The sequence below is a fragment of the Eretmochelys imbricata genome, chromosome 14 (genome assembly GCF_965152235.1).
Source record: "Eretmochelys imbricata isolate rEreImb1 chromosome 14, rEreImb1.hap1, whole genome shotgun sequence".
Taxonomy (NCBI): domain Eukaryota; kingdom Metazoa; phylum Chordata; order Testudines; family Cheloniidae; genus Eretmochelys; species Eretmochelys imbricata.
Window position 1 is genome coordinate 30,215,107 of NC_135585.1, and position 10,664 is coordinate 30,225,770.

The 10,664-nt window shown below is 63.4% G+C and overlaps 1 pseudogene; it reads left to right on the forward strand.

Moving 5' to 3' along the window:
• Positions 1–756: 756 nt before the first annotated feature.
• On the forward strand, positions 757–10,421 carry LOC144274988 (von Willebrand factor A domain-containing protein 5A-like; annotated as a pseudogene).
• The last annotated feature ends 243 nt before the right edge of the window (positions 10,422–10,664 follow it).

Sequence of the window (10,664 nt, forward strand, 5' to 3'; positions counted from 1 at the left end):
CAGGCCGAACGGCTCGGGGGCATGGAGCAAGAACGCCGGGAGCCCCTGGGCACGGCCAAGGGCCGCATTTCACCACCGTTGGGGCGGGGGGGTCTATGGCGACTGCTCCAGCCTGGGGTGAAAGATGAGTAAATAGCAGGGCCGTGTCCCTGCCAAGAACGGCCAGGAGCTGGAGCCTGCTCCACAAACCTCTGCTTCTCTGCAGGGCGACAGCGGGGAGAAGGGCCTAGCCGGGTTAACAACCCCCCAGTGACCGAGCCGAGTCCCCTGCAACCCCTGTCGCTGTTCCAGGGACCCCCTCCCAGGGGCTGGGGATAAAACCCAGCAGTCCTGGCTCCCAGCCCCCTCATTCTAACGCACGAGTCCGCCATCCCCCTTCATTCCGTCTGTCCGTCTGACCCCTGCACCTCTCCTTCCTTCCATCTGTCCATCCATCCCCATACATCTCCCTATGTTTCTCTCTCCATCCCCCAACTGCCAGTTGTACCCCAGTCCCTGCCTGCCCCTCCCTGCGGGGGGCTGGCACAGTTGGGGCAGAGCCGTGACTCTGATCTCAGGAGCTTGGGCCTGTGGGACTCCCTGCCACAGGACCTGGCTGAGCAGAGGGGTGGGGCTGGGGTCTCAGAGCCATCGCCGAGTGTGTGTGTGTGTGTGGGGGGGGGTGTCAGGGCACCCTGTGCCCATCAGTTTCCATGGGAACCCTGTATCTCACCCCCCGACCTTCCCCTCACACAGATCCCCGACCCTGGAGCCGAGATGATGAGTTGCGGCCTCCTGACCAGCTCCAAGGAGCCGGGTGAGTCAGGGCTGCGGGGGACGGTGCATTGAGGGGGAGGGTGGCCCCATGGCTGACGTGGCTCCTCCCCCCGGTGCCCGTGGGGGGCCTGTGGCTGATGTCCCCCTCCCCCCAGTGCCCCTGCACCACAGCTCGGTGTCGGTGTTGATCCGAGGCTTTGTGGCGGACGTGGGCTGCCAGCTGCTCTGCAGGAATGAGGAGCTGGGGCCCGTGGAGGCCGTGTTCAAATTCCCCATGGACGCCGAGGCGGCTGTCGATGCCTTCTAGGCCCGGATGCGGGGGGCCTGCATCCAGGCCCAGCTCCAGGAGAAGAGACAGGTGCTGGGGGCGGGGGTCCCGGGGGGGAGAGAGGAGGGGACCGGGCTGAGGGGATCTCGGGGTGACCCCATCTCTCCCAGCAGGTGCATGAGCTGTACAGGGATGTGCTGGTCGGGGGGGGCAGGGGATCTTGGGGGACAGGGATCTCGGGGTGACCCTGTCTCTCCCGGCAGGCACAGGAGCTGTACGGGGCCACCTGCTACGTGCTGCTGACCATGCTACACCCTCGCTACACGCCCCACAGTGAGACCCACAGATCCCCCTGTGCCTCTGCTACATGCCCCACTGTGAGACCCACGATCCCCCTGTCTCCACTCCGCGCCCTCCAGTGAGACCCACAGGTCCCCTACCCCCATCACTGTGACACCAACAGACCCCCGTCCCCCCCGCACACGCCCCATGGTGAGACCCTCCTGTACCCCAGCTGTGTGCTTCCAACCATGCTGCACCCCTTTTACATGCCCCATGTTGAGACCAGACCTTTAGGTGCCCTAGATCCCACATAGCTCCCTGTACCACATAGCCCCCAGAACCCCAGCTACACACCCCACTGTGAGTGACCCCCCAGCCTGTACCCCCTGAAACCTCCATAGCCCCTTCTACATACCCCACAGTGAAAGACCCATGTAGCCCCCATAATGCCCCATAGGCCACTACTGTGTTCCCTGCGGTAAGTGCGCCCCCTCCCCCGGGTCTGCAGTCCCCACCCCAGGGTATATGACCCACCCCAGCCATCCTGAAATTCCCTGATATTCAAGCCCAATACCCCCCAAAAAACTCATACCCCCCATCTTCCCCCCACTCTCCCAGCCCCCTGGCCCTCACCCCGTGTCTCTCTCTGCAGGGTAGGATGGGGAGAACATCACCCAGGAGGTCCCACGGGTCCTCCAGGGGGAGCTGCCCTACACCCTGAGCCGAAGCGCCATGCTGCAGTCGCCCCACGGCATCGACCACGTGCTCTCCAACTGCCCCCTCACCCCCCTGAGCTATACAGCCGGGAACTTAACCACTGCCTAGGTAAGGGCTCACCTGGACACCTGGGTCCCAGCCATCCCTGCTGGGAGGAGGGTGCTGGGGGTGGGGCAGGGGGAGGGTTGTGGGCTGAGGGGTGGGTTCCAGGGAACGGGGCTGTGGGTGGGGGGAAGGTCCCAGGGGGTGAGAGATGTGGTGTAGGGCGCGGGGAGCATGCTCCGAAAGGGGGAGCATGGGCCAGACTCTTTGGGTGATTGAGGGGGTGGGGGATCGAGTGACAGCAACGGATCTGGGGAATTTCCCAGAAATCTGCCAGTTTGGGGATGAAATCCCTGGCAGTTGCTGGGCTCTGTAAGTCTTTAGTGTCTGGGATTTTCCCTCTCCTTGTTTCTCAATGGAAGTAAATGGAGGTGGGGGGACCAGGAAAATGTCACCCCCAAATTGGAAAGATTTAGACTCCCCAAAATGTCAAACTTTTGCAATTTTTCACCAGGAAAAGCCATGTTCCCACGTTGGCCTTTGGGGTTGTTTTTCCTTCTCTTTTCTCCACCTAACCCGGGTGGCCCAGCCAGCGTTCCCAGGGTCTGCCCCTCACCCCGTCTCCATTGGGGGGTGCCGAGCCAGGCGCGAGAGCCAGCGGGACCTTGCCTCCCCCTGGAATCGTGTGGACGTGACTGTGTGTCTGTCGCCCCCCAGGTGTCGCTGGCCCTGGCCCCCCCGTGGGACAGGGAGTTGGAGCTGCTGGTGTATTACACGGAGCCACCCAAACCCAGCGCGGTGCTGGAGGCCGGGCTGCCCGGAGCCGAGCCAGGTGCGGGAGGGGATCCTGAACCCTACTACCCCTGGGCGGGGGTGCAGAGGGGGATCCATAGAGTGGGAATCTGGGGAGGGTGAGGTAGGTGCTGAGCGGTGACATAGGATTGGGGGGGGCATGGTGCAATGAGGGGGATGATGGGGGAATGGGGAGTCCTAGGGCTGCTGTAGGTGGGTGCTGGGGAAATCTGGAGGCATGTGAGGGTGGGGGGACAGGAGCGGGGGGTCTTGGCGGAGCTGGTGTTGGCAGGACGGGGTGTCTGGGAGCAGGCGGGCACTGGGGAGCACTGCAGGTTTGGGAGGCATGGGGGAGAACTGGGTATGGGAGAGCAGGCCCTGGGGGGCTGGGTACGGGGGTGGGGGGGATTTAAGGGGAGAGGGGGTGGGGGAGGGACAGAGCAGTGGGGGTGGGTCTCTGGGGACAGTCATGGGGCTCTGAGGGGGTGGCTCACAGGGTCTCGACCCCATGCCCACCCTATTTGGGGGCTGGCCCCCATCTCCCCGCAGGCTCCCTGATGGGCGACCCGGCCGTGATAATGACCCTGCTGCCCAGAGTGCCCGAGGTGGTGCCGGCCCAGAGCCAGCCGGGGAGTTCGTCCTCCTGCTGCGCCGCTCCGGCAGCACGGCCTGCCCCATGGACGCAGAGACCTGTCCCGCCAGCGCATCAACAGCACCAAGGGACGGCCAGGCGGGAGGCTGCGCTAGATGGGCCCGTGGGGCCGTGCCGGGGGAGCAGCCCAGGCTGGCTGGGCCCGTGGGGCTGACTCTCCATCCGTCTGTCTGTCCCCAGGAGACCCTGGTCCTGCTGTTGAAGAGTTTCCCCCTGGGCTGTTATTTCAACATCTGTGGCTTTGGGTCTGAATTCGAGTCCTTCTACCCGTGAGTCCGAAGGGCAGGGAGGGGGCTGTCTGGGTTAGGGGGCAAGGCTGGTTAGCTGACAGAGGGTGTCTCTTGGTTAGGGGTCAGGGTGTGTCTGTGGGTTGGGGTCAGGGTGTGTCTGTTTGTGGGGGGCAGGGGGTGTCGGTGGGTGAGGGGGCAGGGCTGGTTAGGGGACGGGGTGTGTCTGTTGGTTGGGGTCAGGGCATGTCTGTTTGTTGGGGGCAGGGGGTGTCGGTGGGTTGGGGACAGGGCTGGTTAGGGGGCAGGGCATGTCTGTTTTTTGGGGGCAGGGCTGGTTGGGGGACAGGGGTGTCAGTGGGTGAGGGGGCAGGGCTGGTTAGGGGACGGGGTGTGTCTGTGGGTTGGGGGTCAGGGCAGGGCTGGTTAGGGGGCAGGGTGTGTCTGTGGGTTGGGGGTCAGGGCATGTCTGTTTGTTGGGGGCAGGGCTGGTTGGGGGACAGGGGTGTCGGTGGGTGAGGGGGCAGGGCTGGCTGGGGGCAGGGTGTCCCTGGCTCCGGCTGTCCCAGCCCCAGACCTGTCGGCGCCCCCCGCAGGCAGAGCGTGGAGAATACCCAGCAGACCAAGGCCGAGTCCCTGCAGCGCCTCCAGCTGCTCCAGGCTAACCTGGGGGGCACCGAGATCTTGGAGCCGCTACGAGCCATTTACCGCAGCCCCTGCCGGGACGGGCACCCACGCCAGGGACCGGGGCGCTGGGGCCAGCCGGAGGGGCATCCTGGGGCGGGCCTGGAGGGTGATTGTGCGGCCGAGGAATGACGGGGGGGGTCTCAGAGAGGGATGCGGGCCTGCGGGGACAGACTCACAGACTTTCAGGACAGAAGGGACCGTCCTGATCATCTCATCAGGCCCCAGCTCCTCGCTCCCCCCGGGGACAGCCCCACCCCTCAGGCTGAGTCACCGGCACCCCCAAACCCTGAGTTACAGGCTTCAGATCACAGCGACTCCCCCCAGTTGCTCCGGTTCAAACCAGTGAGTGCCCCAGGCTGCCGAGGGAGACCAACCCCCTCAGGTCTCTGCCAGTCTGAGCCAGGGGAAAATCCCTTCCCCACCCCAAACGTGGGGGTCAGCTTGCCCAGAGGATGGGGGCAAGACCCCCCCCAGCCAGCCCCCTGGGAAGGATTCTCTGCAATAACTCTGAGCGCCCCCCCACTCCCAGTGCCCCGCTGCCGCCCATGGGGTGTTTGCTCCCAGCTGTCGCTCTGGGCCATACGACATTACAGACCCCTCTTTGCCCACCTTCCCCCCCACACTCCCCTCAGAGGCTGTTCAAGGGGGAGATCCTGGGAGAGGGGATCGGAGAGGGGCTGGGGGTCCTGGGGGGCAGCCAAGCGGGGCCAAGGGGTTGCTCGGAGTGGGCCTGGGGCTCTGGGCCAGATGGGGGGCCACTGCCCCTGGGGGTGTGAGCAGGGCCTGGCAGGTAGCAACCGGGGGGGAGGTACCTCTGTATAGAACTGGGAGGGGCAGCGCTCTGTGCTGTGCCCAGCTCTGGGGGGTGCCCTGCAGCCGGGAGGGGCAGGAAGGTCACTGGTGGGGGGTCAGGAGGGAGCTCCTGGAAAAGTGGCCACAGCAGTCGGTGGGTTCTTGTCTCCAGGGGCCGGTGAACAGGTGATGGTTTGGGGTCATGCCTCGGGGTTGGGGGTCACAGAGATAGGGGAGGTCAGCAGTCCCCGTCTGTCAGCCCCTCAGGGGAGATCTCTGGGAGGGGAGGGATGGGGCTGGGGGTCTCTGGGAAGGTCAGTGGGGCAGACTCTCCAGGGGGCTGCTCCCGTTCCCAACAGGGAGGGGGTGTCTCTGAGGGGGTTGGGGTGCCCGGCTCTGACAGCGTCTCTCCCCCGCTCAGCTGTTCGTGTTTACGGACGGGGAGGTAGAGAACACCCAGGAGATAATCGCAGAGGACCCACAGGTAACTGGGGGTGCCTAACCCCCCCCAGCCCTGCCCCCATTAGCATTGCCATCATGTGGACCCCCACCACCATAGTGCCCAACATGTGCCCAACCCTTTGCTTCACCCTGCCTCCCAGCCCCGCCAGCATGGGGAGCCCCCCCAGTCCAGCCAGCCCTACAGGCCCCTTTCCAACTGCCCTGCCCCAACCCAGCACTAGATGGGCCCCACCAGCTCTGCCCCTCCCCCTCTGGTCTCTGCCCCCTCCCCCCCCCGCCCCAGGTGCTTCTCCTTCGGCATCGGGGACGGGGCCTCCACGGCTCTGATCAAAGGCATTGCTCGGGCAGTCGGGGGCAGCGCCGAGTTCATCACCGGCCAGGACCGCGTGCAGCCCAAGGTGAGAACCCAGCAATCCTGGCTCCCCCACTCTAGCCTACTAGACCCCACTCCCCTCCAGAGCTGGGGACAGGACGCAGGAGTCCTGGCCCACCATGTGTGTGCCGGTCCCCCACCAGGTGCCGCAGTCTCTGAAGTGGGCCCTGCAGCTGGTGGTGACTGGGATCTCACTGAGCTGGGATCTGCCCCCTGGGATCCAGGCGGAGCTGCTGCACTAGGACCCCGAGGTGATCTTTGCTGGGCAGCGGTGCCTTGTCTACGCCCAGCTCCGCGGGCAGCCCCAGGTGGGAGAGCGAGGTCCCCCAGACTGGGGTGCCTCCAGGACTCGGGGTCAGTGACTGAGGCAGGAGCCCCACGGTCCCCTCCTGGACGATAACTCTGGCCCCTAACGATGGCCATTGGCTGGAGCTCCCTGTGCTACCCCAGCCCCATTGTTCTGAATGGGGAGAGTTCACTCCGACCCCTAACGATGGCCATTGGGCTGCAGGTCTCTGTGCTACCCTAGCCTCATTGATTTCAGTTGGGATTGTTAACTCTGACCCCTAACGATGGGCATTGGGCCAGGGTTCTCTGTGTTACCGCAGCCCAATTGATCTGTGTTGGAATTGATAAATCTGACCCCTACCAATGGCCATTGGGCTGTGGGTCTCTGTACCAGCCTGGCTGCATTGATCTCAGGGCAGGTCTACACTATAAGTTTTCATCGGTGCAGCTGCACCGCTGTAGCACGTCTGGTGAAGACGCTCTAAGCCGACGGGAGAAGCTCTCCTGCCGACGTAGCACTGTCTGCACGGGGGGCTAAGGTCAGTGTAACTACGCCACCCATGGGGGTGGATTTTTCATGCCCCTGAGCGATGTAATTCTACCAAAGTATGTAGTGTAAACGAGACCTCAGTGGGGATCGATAACTCTGACCTCTAATGATAGCCACTGGGCTGGAGGTCTCTGTGCTACCCCAGCCCCATTGAGCTCAATGGGGATTGTTATCTCTGGACCCTAATGACGGCCATTGGGCTTACTAAGCCAGCCTCCCAACTGGTGTTCATTGGGTGTGTTTGCCCCCTTTGTTCTGTAAGCTGGGTCTGAGGGGTCCCAGGGCATCTTCTCCCCCCTTGCATTCCACCTCTGACCACCTTTCTTTCCCCGCAGCCCCCAGACATTCCCATGGGGGGCATCACCCTGCAGTACCACATCCAGGACCAGACCTAGAAGGAGACGCCGCAGTTCTCCCTGCAGCCACAGGATGGAGACAGGTGACAGCAATGCTCCCCTGGCTCCCATCCCCCACCCCAGGCTGCTGGGTCCTGCCCCCCCACGTCCTCACCCCAGCAGAACAGAGACAGGATGGGAGCAGCCCTTCTTCTGTGACCACTAGACCCCACTCCCTTCCTGGGGCCAGGGTAGAACCCAGGAGTCCTGGCACCCACCCACCCCCATCCCGCAGCGGCTGGAACCCAGGCGTCCAGGGCTGACCCCGTGAATCTCTCTCCCTGGCACAGGCTGCCCGTTCACCGGCTGGCCGCCAAGTCGCTGCTGCTGGAGCTGGAGGGGGCCGTGGGCGCGGGTGGGAGGGGGACGGGCGCCGGGCACTGAAGGCCAGCCTGAGCTCGGGGGTCATCTGCTCCCTCACGGCCTACGTGGGGGTGGACATGGAGCAGGGGCAGCTGGTGAGGTGGGATGTCCCGCTGGCAGGTAACCCCCAAAGGGCCTGGGGCTCCTGGCGCCAGGGGGGGACCCAGCATGTGGGGGGAACTCAGGTGGGAGGGGGAACCTGGCACTGGGGGCGGTACGAGGAGGTGGGGGGAACCTGGCGCCAGGGAGGGATCCCAGCACAGGGGGATCCTAGTGTAAGGGGGGGGACCCAGAAGGGGCATGTGGGGGGGCATCATGTTTATGGGGTAATGTCCCTTTGCCCCTCTCCCTGCCCCCCTGACTCCCAGGGGCTGTGCTGCCCCCTCCCTCCTCCAGGGTGACGGCGACCACAATCCCCATACCTCCGGGGCATGGGGAGAGCAGGGGCACTAGCATGGTTAGATGGGGAGTAGCACCGACCCCCCAGCCGGAAGAGATGGGTCTGTGCCAGACAGACGGACAGAAGTAGACAGGCATGCGGATACCCAGAGTCAGACAGGGACAGAGACCGAGAATCAGCCGACAGACCCAGACGGGGACAGGAGTGAGAGACGCAGAGAGAGAAACAGACGGACCGACCCGGGCAGATGTTGTGAAGCAAATTATCTCGAAAGAAAATGAATAAAAAAAAATAAAAAAATAAGGAAACCCCCAGGCAAAAAACTCTGTGAAGGTGGAATTTGGGGTGTGAGTTTGTGTCAGTGAGCTAAGGGGGTGTGGGGGGGGCGGGGATCAGTAGTTTTTCGTAACAGGAATGTCTCTGAGTAGTTTTCTCTGAAATAAAGCCAGAGGGAAATTCCCAGGCAAAAAAGCCTTGTGAAGCTGGGTCTGAGCTTGGAGGTTTGTACAGGCGAGTTCAGGGGCAAAAGTCTTTATTGGCACCTTCTGGTTTATATACGAAGAAACCCACGAAAAGCAGAAATTTTAAAGTTACCTTAAAACCTGCATTTGGAGGGTCTGGAAATACAAAGTGACTGTAGCCCAGATAACTTTAACTCTGCCCCATAACCCTGGCCCGTGCATGGCTATAATATCATATAGACTCTGTAACATCCCATCCCCCGCTACCCCTTTAGACTCTTGTGTCTCTCTGCGGACGTAGGTCTGTATCGCAGGTTGTAGTGGGGGATGCTTTCGGGATCAGACTGTGTTTGAGAAACACCGTGGGGTTGTGGAATTAATGCCTGGGCAGGAACAGTCACAGGGAGTTGGGTGCCCATCTCGGATTGAAAGTTAATTGTCATCCCATGGGTTCAAGAAGGGGCAGAGTTAAGGATGACTGTGGTGGGGTTAAGGGTGCAGAAGAGCAGGTTAAGGACACCCATGGAGGGACAGAGTTAAGGCCACACAGAGGGTGACCGTTAAGGCTGTTGTCTGTCCCCCAGCCTGGACAGGCCATGTTGCTGTTCTGTACCCACAACCCTGTGCCAGCCCCATCTCCCTGTGTCTCTCCCCAGAGCGGGCACCGGAGGAGTCTCCCTTGCTGAGGCTGGTGTCTCTGCAAAATGCCGACGTCTTGTGGAACCTGGACCCCTGGCTGGCTGCTGTGCTGGGGGTGAGCGAGACCGATGCCAGGGGGAGGATACCCAGTGAGGTGAGCGGGGGTGCAGAGGAGAGGGGAGAGATCTGGGGCAGGTGCCATTGATTAGGCCTGTTCTCTGCTCCCAGATGAGATTGGTGGCGACCCATTCTGGGGGGGGAGTCTGAGGGTGACTGGACTAAAGGACCCCTGAACCTGGAGCCCAGTGGGCGAGACGGGCTCAGATCAGGGGGCTGGGAACCCCCTAACAGGGTCGGAGCATTGGATCGAGGGGGCCCAGTTCCAGATGGAGGCGCCCAAGTTGGGCCCTGTCTCAGGCCATCTCTCTACTCCCTGGACATTGCACTGGGCATCTGGGTAGAGGGTCCACGGTGCTGGAGCGGGGGCTATAGGAACCCTCCGAGTCGGGGTGGGGGGATGGAGTAGGGGGTCCCTAGGGAAGAGGGAGGGCTGGGTGAGGGATGGAGGTCAGGGGAGGGGGCCAGGCTGGGCACTTACTCAGGCTATCTCTATCCTGCCCCACACAGGACGTGACCCCCAGCATCTGGGCCACGGTGCTGGCCATGGTCCGGCTGCACGACTGGGCCGTGGGGTAGCGTGACGAGTCGAGCTGCTGGAGGCCAAGGCTGTGGTCTGGGTGCACGACTGAGCAGGTGAGAGGGTGCCTGGTGGGTGGGGGGCAGGGACAGTATCCAAGGTCTCGACCCTGAAAGTCCCTGCCCCATGGGGCCCCTGAGCCTGAGCCCAAGGAACCTCCATCCTCACGGCCCAGAGCCATGAGCCTGCCCCCCATGTCCTATAGCTCAGCCCCTTCAGGGCCCTGAGAGCCTGTGCCCCAGGGGTCCCCATTCCTGAGATTCCTGCCCCCCAGGGCCCCACAGCCCAGCCCTCGAGAGCCCCCATCCCCAGCCTCTCCCCATCCCAATCCCAGCACCCTTCCGGGGTTTCCATGCCCCACCCCCCAGCACCTTTACTTCCCAGCTTCCGAACCCCCACACCAGTCCCCCACGTGCTGTGAGATCTGTTCCCTTTGCCCCCAGGCCCTCCCCTCGTTCCCCAGGCTGGTGTCTCTCCAGTGCCCCCCTCTCATTTCAGGGGCCCAGCTGAGCGAGTGCCTGGAAGCCGCCAAGGCCCTGCTGGGCTGCAGCGTTGGCCCTGCCATCTTCGGGCTCTGAGCCCCCTCCAGGATCCCCGCACCCACTTCCCAAACTACCCTGGGCGTCCAACTGGGAGCCGGAGGGCCAGCCGGGGACACTGGGTGCAGACCCACCTGGCCGGCCTGTGCCCAGCCCGGAGCAAACCCCCAGCCTGGATCCCATCTCTGCCACCAGTTCGGATGCATCTGCCTCCCACTGGCTGAAGAGGAGCAATGGCTGCCCCCCGGTTCCACCCCACTCTGACCCACTCCCACGCTGCTC